Below are 14,292 nucleotides of genomic sequence, written 5' to 3'. Positions count from 1 at the left end.
GCGAAATATGATCAGAATTATGTTAATTAACACTGTAACATTGAAGCATAGAACTATTATTTAATTAAAATGATTTTTAAGAACAGCTAAACACAGTGCTGCAGGTCAAACGCGGAGGAGTTCATGTGCGAGAGAGAGAGAGAGAAAGAGAGAGAGAGAGATTTGTGTGTTCTGGTGTATGAGCTACTCACAGGTAATGGTTCTCACATACAGTATCTGCTGTTTCTCTTTTATCTCCTCGTGCTCATATTCTAGTCCCATACATAATTCTGCAGGTCCTTCAGTGTTTTCTGTCGTATTTTGCGGCTAGCGCGAGCGCTTACAACTAACACCGCGGACCGCCAGGTGCCACCACACTTGTGCTGAATCCGACTCCCTGCTGTATCCGACTCCCGCTTCGCGGACAGAATCGGCACAACACCCCCTGCTGTAGAACTGCGGGAGTGAAAACAGCAATTATAAACAATTTTTTTTTTCACTTTCAGTTTCCGTTATTTGGTTCGTTTTCATTAACAATAATAATTGGTTACTTAGCAACATTGTAAATATCACACCAGAGCTTTATTTAAAAATAAAAATATAATTGAAAAACAGATGCCTACATCTCAGACTATTTTCTGGAGCCCGACCCGACCCGGCCCGAGGAATGTGGTGGGAAATCTCAGCCCCAGACAATCTAAGCTCTACTGTGAGCTGTGAGATGTATCAGAACCAAGTCACTGCGCTTTCCTCTGAGTGCACCAGCATCAGCAGCAGAAAAGAGGAGGTGGTTGACTTCACGTGTGTCGGAATAAATGTAATAAATTGGATAATAAATGATAAATTGGAATAATAAATAATAAATTGGAATAAATGTGTTGTGGCATAAAATTAGAAATAAATCTTAAAAAAATAAAAAACAAAGAAATGCTTTTAGTAACGTACATTCTGAACCAGTATTTACTACCTGGATGAATGTTTTCTGAATATATAAATAACAGAACCATATTGAAAAGAGGCTTTACTTGATTTATTATAAGATTCATTCTCATACTAACAGTTTGGTTTAGTAACGTAGCAAGGATCAACGTTTTTTAACTTTTTTTGTTTATTTACTACTCTCATATCTTTCTACTTTTTCAGATCCAGAGACATGAAAATACTTGTACTTATAAGACTATTTTCCTTTAGAGTGTGACTGTGAAAAAGGGCAATAACAGCTCCTCCCTCTCTTTGAGTCTGAGCAACCAGAACAGGCTAAGCTGTCGCTTAGCAAGCATTTCAGTGGCCTGATCAGCAAGCTACCCAAATATTGACCAAATTATGCTTCTCTGTCTCATAAACATATATAATGTAATATAAACAAAGCTGGCAGTCAAACACGTTCACTGGAATATTTTCTACTAACGTGCAACAGGCTTTGTTTTTAAGGTTTGCTCACCTAATTTAAAACCAACAAAAATAGGTTCTAGAACCCGAAACGTTGAAACAAAAAAAGAATAGGTTCTCTCTCTGTTGATGATGTATTCTGTGACCTATCCTCGGTTCTACTAAAACTGCGGCAAACGCGGGTTGGTTTGCTGAAAAGCTTCAAGGTTCTTACAAGCCTGAACAGAACCAGTTAAAGAACCAGAGATCTGTTGGTCAAAAAGAGCTAAGAGCTTTCTCAAAGGTTTTGGTGATTTTTGAGGAGTGTTTTCTATTTAAACTTTGTTAAATTCATCAAAATAAGTTAAGATTATTCCAAAAAAATTACATGGACCTGTCTTTTTAAGGTTCCACTCCACACCTCATACTGATGATCCAGATAATACTACACAAGAAAAATAAGTACAGATTTGTACTTAAAAGGGTACAAAGCTTGTTGCTGGGGCTGTACCTTATATTGAGGTACAGAAAAGTACCTTTCAGTGAAAGTCCTTTTTTGTACCCTTTGTTTTTTGTGCCAGTAAAGATTATAAAGATTATAAACATTATCATCAACTGAATATGGCTCAAAAACTTGACCAAAATTGTCTGGCTTTTAAATACAAAATATGCAATTAAAATATATATTGTTTATTAGTGCAGTGATACAGAATACTGAATGTACCTTTTGGCCAAATAAATGGTACAAATTTGTACTTATTGCTGTTAGGAATAACTTTGTACTTCAGAGGGAACACATCTGACCCTGTAAAGACCAGTATTGTGCCTTTGAGGGTACAATAATGAAGAGTGTACCCTTGAGTACAAAAAAGTACTCATATCGTACCTCTGTTTTTTAGAGTGTAGAACTATTACACCACAACACTTCACACAGTTTTCCCTCTCGCTTCCTCCTCCCTGTTCTTAGTTAAAATGTTGGCCAGACCAGTTCTTGGAGAAACACACCTTAGTACAAGTAGTTGGAGGATGGATCTTGTGTCTTATGACATCACACACACACAACACACATACACAAACCAAGCCGGACAACCTGTTGCTCATGGGAAAAATCCAACATTGCCAAGACTCAGACAATACCTGTCTGTTTCGGCATGCTCCAGTTACCCACGGCAACCTGACATACAAATTTAAAGAGAGCTTGGTCTCACTTTTAAGTCTCTGCTCATGGTAAATGTTCACCTGCCCTACTCTCGCAGCTAACGGTGTCAGATTCACACATTCCACAAGGGTTTCCTGGATTCCACAACAGAGAGAGGACCGTTGACATGCTTGGGGATGCAGACCTTGTCAGATCTCTGAGTGTTGTTGCGTTTCGGGTTCTAGAATCTATTTTTGTTGGTTTTAAATTAGGTGAGCAAAACGTAACAAAGCCTGTTGCACGTTAGTAGAAAATATTCTAGTGAACGTGTTTGACTGCCAGCTTTGTTTATATTACATTATATATGTTTATGAGGCAGAGAAGCATAATTTGGTCAATATTTGGGTAGCTTGCTGATCAGGTCACTGACATGATTGCTAAGCCACAGCTTAGCCTGTTCTGGTTGCTCGGACTCAAAGAGAGGGGGGAGCTGTTGTTGACATTCCTCACAGTCATACTCTAAAGGAAATTAGTGTTATAAGAACAAGTATGTTCATGCCTCTGGATCTGAAAAAGTGGAAAGATATGAGAGTAGTAAATAAACAAAAAAAGAGATGTTAAAAAACTTTGATCCTTGCACAGGTGGAACAGTGGGGCTTACTTCTTGTTTTGGGTACTAACTGGCTATTTTTTGCACTATACGGTGCCCCTAAAATCCTTTAATTTTGTGTCTTATGTATGAATTCTACCAGTCAGGATGTAAGGAGCAGTAAAGTCACTCCGCTGAAGTGAATCGCTAAAATGAATTGAATTGATGATAAAGTTACACTTAAATTGTTCCTTTCTAGCTTTACAATCTACGCTAAACCACCGTCCACCTGGGTGATTGCATCAGGCACTAAGGCATTTAGAGTGGACAAAGTACCAATTCATATTTGGACATACAGATATACAATCAGGCATACATCTACCAACATTCAATTCTTCTGGGCAAATGAAAGTTGGAATTTGAATTCGTAAGAAAAGTATGAATTTACCTGATCTCCATGTATTTGGATTCTGTGGAGGAAAGCCCTGCAAACACAGGGAGAACATAGACAGGGACCCCACCCAGACAGGGACCTGAACCGTAGACCCCAGTGCTGATGGACAAATGGGCTAAAAAACAAGCCACTGTTGAGTCCAAGTGTCAAGAAAAAAAGTGAACGATTCAGAGTGTGTCTTTTTTTTTAAAGATGCTGGGTTATTAAGATGGCACGGTGGAAAGGGAATTCTTTTACAATTTGAAAATAGCTAAATTAATAATTTAAATGACATTTTAACACATTCAAGTCTTTCGAAATTCAGAAAAATATCATTAAAAGAAATGTTTACCAGGCATTACTGCGGATATGGCAAATAGCCACTCCCACATCAGAGAAAATTGCATATCGTTGCAAGAGTCTTCATTTTTGTTGATTTTTAGATTACTACTTATTTTTAACAAACCAACTGTCCCTTACACTGTGTCAAAATTCCTTGATGAATGGACCAATAGAATTTCTTCAAAATTACTTAAATTAAATAAACACTTTTACATTGACTTCTATTGAAATTAAGAAGGTTTTATCTCTCTACTGTAAAGTTGCTTTTTTGAAGATGCTTGTTGTTCATTGGACAGTGATAATATAATATACAAAAACTACTTTAAAGTAAAGGTTTGCATTCCTCTGTATGAGTAGTAAAGAAGTGTTAGTTTATTGTTATACAGTGTTTATAGGACATTTAACCCTTGTGTGGTGTTCATATTTTTGTTACTCGTTTACTTTGTTACTTGTATTTAATTCAGCAAAATTAAGCAATTCTACATTAAAATGCTTTACACATGCTTGCTTCACCTAAATTGCAAGCAATATAAACAGCTTACATGGTTAATATTTGCCCTTTACCTTTCTTATGTTACATTTCTTTCAAAAAGTGCTACTCCTTTTTTTATTAGTTTAAAAAAAAAAATGTAAAGGAAAACGAATTAAACTCAAGATATGAGTAGAAAGTGTGTTTAGTTTCAAATTTACAAATAAAGCAATGTTTATTAGCCCTTGGCCAAACATACTGTATGTAATATAAATGTGTGTGTGTGTGGGGGGGGGGGGGGGTGTACAGTGTGTGTTTATCGAAAATGTGTTTTGATATATGTTTTTCACAAAAAATGAGCCAATGCCAATGAGTTTGAGTTAGAAAATATTTTTTTTTAGTATCATTTGATGAAAAATGAAAATGGGTTCCACAGACCCCGAACACCACACAAGGGTTAAAGTAAAGGTTTACATTCCTCTGTATGAGTAATTAAGTGTTCATTTAGAGTAAATCTTAGGCAATTTATTGTTATACGGTGTTTATATGACATTTAAACAGCTATGCAGACACAAAAGGCACATTATATAGACCCAGAGGTGATTGTGCGAAAGCTATCTTTATGAACCAGCCTTATCCTTCAACCCAACACAACCTAGAACAGTGCCTCATACCTCTAATCACTGGAACACTGAAACTGAGCACAGTTCCCACAAGACTCACATCTGATCTGATTCCACATCATTAAACAAACCCCAGTGCAGTCCACTTCAAGCTGGATTTGACCTGAATGGTAATTGTGCATGAGATTATAATAAACCACATTTGACACCACAAGTATTGAGAGAGGGTGTGGCACGTGTGAACATGGAGTACGTGGTTGATAAACAGGTTGAGGGTAAAGGAAGCATAAAGTTCCTCATGCTCTCCCATCTCTTTATCGAATGATATAACCACAGATCACATCAGCTGCTTCCCTTCCAGTTTATGACACTTGCATCTCACGAAATGTTTAAATCTGCACTTCAATCTTTTACGTCATACGTGACACAGATGGCTGTTTAAACAGGAAAAACACACTGAGGGCCCTATCTTACACCCTGCTCGTTGCTACCTTAAACCTCGTCTAACCTAACCTGCACGTGTACTCTGTGAAGGTGCGCCAGCAGATCATTTACAGAAACAGTAATGTTATTTTATTTTGTGTTCTGTAAGGAGCCGGGGTGTACGTGTGCGTGTACGTGCTGAACACGTGCCTTGCACACTGCGTACCTGCGCAGCTAAGAAGACAGGTATGGGCTGCTGACTGTTGTGAGGGTTTAAATCAGTCAGTGGCGCACTGACTGTTGGTGTGTTTTCCGCTGCCAAGATAGAAACACAATAGAAATGTACCTGAACACACCTCACTTCCAGACCACGACACCTGTCAGTGTAAATCACGCCCGCACCATTAAAATAGCGTTAGGACAGCTGAGACAGATGTCACAGGTGTCAGATATGGGTCACATTAAAAATATATAGTGTCAGCAACCTAAATCATTAGTGCAAATATAGAGGTTAAGGCTGGTAAAGTGAACGGTCTGCACCAGTGCAAGTTAGATGAAAGTAAAGAGGAAGTAAAAGAGGCACTTTATTCATGCAGATGAATAAGCCAACAAGTAACACTCTACAAACAGTAACAGGTTCAACAGGTTCAAGATGTAAAGCATGATTACAACTTCCAGAAAATAGGACTTCCTGCACAGACTGGCAGTTACAGAAGTATCCACAAAAGTCAAATAAAATATATAGTCTCTAAGTTTTACACTGAAGATTTGTTGAAGTTTATGGATGATGAAGCACAATAAATCCCAGTCAGTTTCTGCTCCTGAATAAAAGATACTTGACTGGAGTTCTAAGGTCAATTTCATGGCTATTGTTCAGTGTTTCTTGGCGACTGTGTGTTGTGTTGAGAAGATGACACAGGACACTTGCTTTCGTCTCTGTTTACTTTCCTCCATCTCTGTGCAAACCGAATGTGATTTTCTAACATTTATCAATACATACTGTAACTACACATGGGCTGACATCATGTTGATATGTGCATCATATTCAGACATATTTTCTGATATTAGCTTTTAAACATCATGAAGACAGAGTACATGGAATTTGGCGAGAAAACCAATGAATCGATCACCATGAAGGGCGTCCCACTGAAGAAGACCACCAGTTCAGGTACCTGGGCTCCATATTAAGTAGTGATGGTGACACCCTCCCGGATGCCCGCACTTGGGTTAGCGAGGCCTGGGCCAAGTGGCGCCAGTGCTTCTAAAAGGCAAGGTATACAAGACCATCGCACGCCCTGCCGCCCTCTACGGTTGAGAGTGCTAGCCTGTAACCTTGAGGCACGAACAAGCCCTGCAGAAAACGGAGAGGCGGATGCTCCGATGGAGCCTCGGCCTGGCTCTGCATGACCACATCACTAATGCTGACGTGCAAAGATGGATGGAATCCCATCTATCATGGACAAGATGCAAGAGGCAAGACTACAGTGATACGGACACATGGTCCAAAGTAATGAGGACTCGATGGCCAGGATTGCCCTGCGCCTAAGCCCGCAAGCGAAAAGGCCTTGCGGACAACCAAAGAAGCGATGGATGGATAGAATAAGAGAAGACATGCGGCACGCCAGTATCACCACTGAAGGCGCCCTGAATAGAGCAAATAGTGAAATAGTGCATCCAAACATGCAGACCCCGCCTTTATGCGGGACTAAATGCGATAAAGAAGTGTTATATTGCCTTATAGTGTCTCACTGGGGCAATTTCCCAAAAATGGATTAAGCCTAGTCTTGGACTACACAATATTTTAAAAGGAGATGTTCCATTAAAAAGAACACATAGTCACATAGTCTATGACTAAGATTAGAGTTACAGTGCCTTGCAAAAGTATTCAGCCCCTTGAACTTTATAAACTTTTGCCACATTTCAGGCTTGAAACATAAAGATATGGAATTGTAATTTTTTGTTGAAGAATAAACAACAGGTGGGACACGATTGTCAAGTGGAACGAAATGTATTGGCTATTTGAAACTTTTTTTTAGAAGTGGGGCATGCAATGTTATTCGGCCCCTTTACTTTCAGTGCAGCAAACTCACTCCAGAAGTTCAGTGAGGATCTCTGAATGATCCAATGTTGACCTAAATGACTGATGATGATCAATAGAATCCACCTGTGTGTGTAATCAAGTCTCCGTATAAATGCACCTGCTCTGTGATCAAAGTCTCTGTTTACAGCACAGAGAGCATCATGAAGACCAAGGAACACACCCGGCAGGTCCGAGATACTGATGTGGAGAAGTTCAAAGCCAGATTTGGATACAAAAAGATTTTCCAAGCTTTAAACATCTTAAGGAGCACTGTACAAGAGATCATATTGAAATGGAAGGACCACTGCAAATCTACCAGGACCTGGCCGTCCCTCTAAACTTTCCACAAATGGAAATGGAAGAGCGGCAAGAAGAAACTCACTGTTGAGAGAGAAAGCATGTGGAAGAAGTTGCTGTGGTCTGATGAGACCACAGTTGAACTTTTTGGCCTTAATACAGAGTGCTTTGTGTGGCTGACAAGTAACACTGCTCATCACCCTGAACACACCATCCCCACTGTAAAACATGGTGGTGGCAGCATCATGGTTTGAGCCTGCTCTTTTTCAGCAGGGACATGGTTAGGGGAAAATCGTTAAAATTTATGGGAAGATAAATGGAGGCAAACAAAGGACCATTCTTGAAGAAAACCTGTTGGAGTCTGCAAAATACCTGAGACTGGGACGGAGATTTATAGATTTATCTTCCAACAAAACAATGATCCAAAACATAAAGCAAAATCTACAATGGAACGGTTCACAAATAAACCTATCCAGCTGTTAGAATGGTCAAGTCAAAGTCCAGACCTGAATCTAATCGACGCAAGGAGGCTGAATAATATTGCACGATCCACTTTTCAGGTTTTTATTTAAAAAAAAAAGTTTAAAATACCCAATAAATTTCGTTCCACTTCATGATGGTGTCCCGCTTGTTGATTTTTCACCAAAAATTACAATTTCATATCTTTATGTTTAAAGCCTGAAAAATGGCAAAAGGTTGAAAAGTTCAAGGGTGCCGAATACTTTTGCAAGGCACTATATGCAGTGTTACGTCTGAGTATTTCTCATTTGATCTTGTTCTTTTACAAGATGTATTCAAATTTTGTCTTGTTTTGTCATACTTTGTCCTATTCTTTTTATTTTCTGTTTTATTATGTTCCTTGTTGTCTCTTTCTTTCCCATTTTCTCTCATTCTGTCCCATTCTCTCATACTTCCACATTTTTTCCTGTTCTTATGCATTCTATCGTATTGTTTCATTAGGCCTCGTTTTGTCTCATTCTGTTGCATTCTGTTTCATTTTCTAACCCTGTTCTACTGTGTCTTGTTCTGACCCATCTGTTCTAATTTTGTCCCATTCTGTTTTATTCTGGTTTCTATTCACTGGCATTTTATCTGTTCTGTGGCTTTCTGTTTCATTCCATCCTTTTCTATCATTTTATCCTATTATGTGGCATACTCTCTCATTTTGTCACACATTCTCATCTGATTTCTGGTTTCTATTTCCAATCATTCTCTTTCATTCTTTCTCATCTTCCAGTGTTTCAAGGCATCCTGTCCTATTACGTCTGATTGTGTCCCATTTAGTCTTATTTGTCATTACACACATTCACACATCCTGGGTAGATTATGTTTTATTCTCTCAGCCTGTCATTTTTTTTTTCTTTTTCTGTAGCACTTGATCTACTCTTTCTTTAGACTGGGTTAAGCCTAGTCTTGGACTACACAGCATTTTAAATGGAGATTTTCCCTTTCTAGGAAAATGCCCCATAGTGTATCATTCTATTAGATTTTGGCCTGTTTATTCTCCTTTTGTCCAGTTTTAACTCTTTTTTTCACCCCTTTCCTGACAATTTTGTCTTTTTGTTGTTTTGTTCTGTCCATTTGTTTTCTAATTTTGTCCCATTCTGTCTCATTCTGTTTTAAATCTTATGCCCCATTTACTGGCGTTATGTCCTGTTCTGTGGCTTTCATTCTTATGTTGTCCTTTTGTGTTGCATTCTGTCTCAGTTTCTCATTTTGTTTTAGTCCATTTTTTTTTTACTCACTTTCTGTCTTATCTTGCCTTTTTTATTTTTTCCAGTCTGATCTGGTGTCACCTTTTCTGTGCATTATCTCTTGTTCTATCTTATTTATTATATTATGTGCTGTTCTGTTGGCACTCTTTTATATTTTGTCCCATTCTGTCCTGTTCTGGCATAATGTGTCTCAATTGTGCCTCACTGTGTACTTTTTTTCCCCATTCTCTCATTCTGTCCCATTCTATCTCATTCTGTCTTGCTTTCTCATTCTGTCCCACTCTCACCTGATGCCTCATTTTGTGATGTCCAAAGCATTATTTCTTATTATGTCTCATGTTTGTTTTCTGTCTAAGTTCCTCATCCTGTTCCATGTGTTTTGTTCTGACCCATTCTTTTAAATGATCTTCTTCTGTTGTTCTCCTGGTTTATTCTGTCCCAGCCATTGCCATTTTGTCCCTTTCTGTATGGCTCCTATCTTGTATTGCCTCATTCTGTCTTGTTTTGTCTCATTACGGTATGTCTGATTGTATTGCATTCTGTTTTATTTCGATTCTACTCTTTCTCTCTCTCTGTTTGTGTGTGTGTGTGTGTGTGTGTCTTCTTTGGCCTCCAACTCTTTTCTGTCACCACAGCAGCAGGCCACCTGGGCAGGTTGTCTTACTGGCTCCAGTTTCCTGCGCTTCTCCGCAACATGAGCCCCCTGGAATCGCTCCCCTTTACATGGGTTCTGCCCAAGACACTCAAAACGTTGTCCTGAGACAACCGTAAACATAACTACGACCAAAACACTCACACACACAATTCCACCTTCACAGCACAACACACACATCGGCACATCCCTGTCACACAATACTGAACTGTTCGGTGCCTGCTACTGTTTACACACTCGCTACTGTAGAGACCCTGACAGCAAATACGACCTGTTTGACCCTCTAAGTGTGCTGGCAAACAGATACGATCATTCACTGATAAGGATACACACACACACACATGGATGACGGATATTGTGAACGTTCATCAGGCAGGCACTAGGCTGTTTACACTGATTAAATATCATAAATTCTGCAGATTGTGAACACAAACATGCTTAGAATGCTGCAGAACTACAAGTTTACTCTAATTACATAAAGATTTGATACTTGATTTTCTGTGTCACAGGATGGGCAGTTTCTGGGTAGGATTTCCATGGGATAGGTAGGGCTAGACTTCTATCAGCCAGTCTCTACCAAAAGAATGCTGCAGGACTGGTTTTACTTTTTATTTCTCTATAAACAGTGCAGACAGCAGGAACATGTTTTCCAGGTCACAACCAAGAACTTATTCTTCCACTGTCTCCAGTTTACCACTTATCTTGTCCTGTATCATCCTCTTTTATTCTAGACAACAGATTTTACCCCCCTATTCTGTTTGACCTCATCCTCTTCGATTTCAGTTCATGTAAACTGTGGTGAGAATGGTTCACTTGTGAACTCATTCACTAATCACCAGACGTGTGGACTTCAGTCACATGACAAATTTGATGGGTTGCTATCAAAAACTCAACTTTGACTTCACATTTACTAATTTGGACTTGAAATGGAACTTGGGCTTTAAGGGTACTTTCACACCTGACCTTTTGACCCGAACTTTTTGACTATGACCGGGAGAACGCTGGTTCAAATCCTGGTCATGCAGCTTGCCATCAGCCTTGCTCTCTCTAGGTGGGTAGATGGCGCTCTTTCCCCTCATCACTTCTAGAGTGATGTTGATCAGCACAAGGCGTCTGTGAGCTGATGTATCAGAACCGAGTCGCTGCGCTTTCCAACCAAGCGTGCTGTAATGCTACTCGGCAATGCTGAATCAGCAGCAGCTCAAAAAGAAGCTGTGGTTGACTTCACATGTGTCGGAGGAGGCGTGTGCTAGTCTTCACCCTCCATGCTGAATGGGAGTGAGAATTGCCCTAGCTAAATTGGGGAGAAAATGAAAAATGAGGGGAAAAAAGCTGTAAAAGTAAGAATATATAGAACGTATATATATGCCAGCTCCTCCTCTTCTGCATTGGTTTATATATGAAGTGTTGCAAAAGCCACAGCCTTCCGTGTGGTTTAAATTAAAAGTGATGCGGACGCAACTGCCAGGCATGACAATGGAAACTTTTGGGGGAAGGAATCAGTGCAGTTCCTTAGATACGAACCACGAAGTGAGCATAAACACGTCTTTGTTTCGGGAAATGTACAACATGCTATGTGTAATAGTTTTCTTAAATAACATGCCTATGCTTCTTCTGTGCTTCACTGTTCATTACCATTATTCATTATATAACAGATTTCTCTCATTCAAACACTTTAGAATTGTAATTAAAATGTTCATTTTTAATAATGCTCTACTTACTAAAAAATGATCTGGTTTAAATCGGGCTCGGGCTCATCATGAAAGTTTATGGGCGGTCCGCCTCGGGCTCGGACAGAACGTGCGCATCCTCAGGTAAGGTTGGGCTGCATTTTTCGGCCTGTTTTAAGCTTTACATGAGATCAAATTCACATGATCCAGTTTGTCCGCTTCGTGGAAACACTTTTCTATTAGGTTCGGACTTTCAGACCAATTACAGGAAGTTAAGGCTAGCTCTCAATACAGAAGAAAAACAAACTGGTGTTGTGCCAAATTCCGACTCCCCTTGTTATGCTCACAGCAGTACAGGTACAACAGATTACGCTGGCTATTCCTGTATCTACTGTAACGGTAGATTTACCCTTACTTATAAACAGAAATGTAAGGAATGTGATGGTAATCATTCTGCTGCATGACGCATGCTAATAAAAAAGAATCCGATTCTGGCACAGAGATAGAGTACAGCACAACACCTGGAAAAAAAAAAAATACTTGCCAACTCGCTGATAACATTCAATATAAACCAATCAATGTAAAGTAATGTAATCCATGTAGGGGATGATGAGAGAATATAGTAATGCTATTTAATACACGCTCACCACCGCAGCAGATTGAATGCAAAGATTATCCTCAGATTTGATTTAAATCCTGTTTCTAAATAAGGGTTAATCTTCTCTTTATTCCCTACTGTTACAGTAAATAAATAAATTCCCAGTCTAAGTGTTTGTGTTTATACTGCTGATTTCAGCAAAAAAAGCAATTCCTTTTTCATCTGATTTGTTTAAAGACTGGCTCAGTTTTCCGCTGAAGACATTTCCTTTAATGTTCAGCAATTAATAGTATTAAATGTTATATATTTTTTTAAGTTTTATATTGTCTCCATACTTAGCTGAGCTTATGGTTAAGCTGTTCACAATGTAACGGTAAAAAAAAATCACAGTAATTAAAATCAATTTAGAAAATTTTAAAGTGTAGTCTGTATTATTTTGTTTCTAAATTGAAAGCAGAAGCATTTCTGACTGGAGACGGGACAAAATATTGTGTTTAATGGCACCAGTTTGCTGGAACGACCATCCCTGCTAAGTCTAATATATTAATATATTATAGAAAACTGGGGTGTCGGGTTGCTTTACGTGAGAGTTCTTCTTCTGGCCACGTCACATGTCTTTACGTACTTATGTCACATGTACAGCTTCTGAAAGAGGATCCGGCTCAGTTTTACTGAACGTAAGCGGCTGGTGGAGCAATGGAGACTTCAGAAGGGGAAACTCGGAGCTCAGTAGCTCATTCTTTCATAGTAAAACTAAAGAAACAAAGCGTTAAGTTTCTGACTAAGCACGCTCTCTTTTTCTGATTAACATAACCTGGAATCGGATTCATCCGCTCTAAAAGGAGACCGCATCACATCTGCCTGGTTTAAAATGATTCTTCCACATGCTCGGTGCAATTGCCCATCCTCGCCAGAGAGGGCCCTAAATCCACAAATTTAAGGACATCAGCTTTAAGCGTATTTTTAAACAATTTTAGAACAATTCAACATGTTTGCAAATCCATATCAACTACTGTTTTAATCAGCTTGATTGCTGTGTAATCTGAAGATTAATGCGACATATGATAAATAATCAATAGTTCAACATAACCTCAATCATTTCCATAGTTAAAACTTGGGTATAACTGGATCTACCAACAACACAGAGACATCAAACTCACATCAAAGATGGCTGTGGAATTTCAGGCTAACATTTGGAACAGCCTTTACAAATTCCTGACTTAAAGCCTTTTTGAGTGGATGGGGCTTTAAAGTTAGGACCAATACATTTAATTTATCATCAGTTTTGCAAGAAGTGTGAAGACGTTGGAGCAGTTTCCCAATTGTGGATTAAGCCTAGTATTGGACCACACAGCATTTTGAATAGAAATGTGCCATTCAATTAAATATATATATATTTTTTACTTTAAAAGTGGATACAGAACTGTCCCTATGCAGAAACCCAAACATACACAAATGGCATTGGTGACCAAAATATCTGCTAACAATTATCTCTATTTATGCTGCTGTTCCTTCTGCCTAAACAAAGAAAAGACATTAACAAAAGCTTAGAAACAGAACCTCCTCATGACTCTTTTCCACGGTCAAGTTAAAAGCAAATATTACAGCTTTGGCCTTTGTCTCGCAGTATAATCATAACACACCCATGGATTAAAGGTGTTTTCTTGGTCCCAGAGTTCCTTTAAAAGTGGACATTTTAAAGACTCAGTTCCAGTCACAGAAACGTGATAAGAAACGAACGCTAACATATAGCTTTATATTTCTGTGTATTTTAAAAGTTTTAAGTTGTATATAATTGACGGACAGCCCCAGAGGCCAGGGCGACAATGTGCTTTATTTTTCATATATATATATATATATATATATATATATATATATATATATATATATATATATATATATATAAATAATAATAA

The sequence above is a fragment of the Astyanax mexicanus genome, chromosome 14, assembly GCF_023375975.1.
Source record: "Astyanax mexicanus isolate ESR-SI-001 chromosome 14, AstMex3_surface, whole genome shotgun sequence".
Taxonomy (NCBI): Eukaryota; Metazoa; Chordata; class Actinopteri; order Characiformes; family Acestrorhamphidae; genus Astyanax; species Astyanax mexicanus.
Note: the sequence above shows the minus strand (reverse complement) of the source record.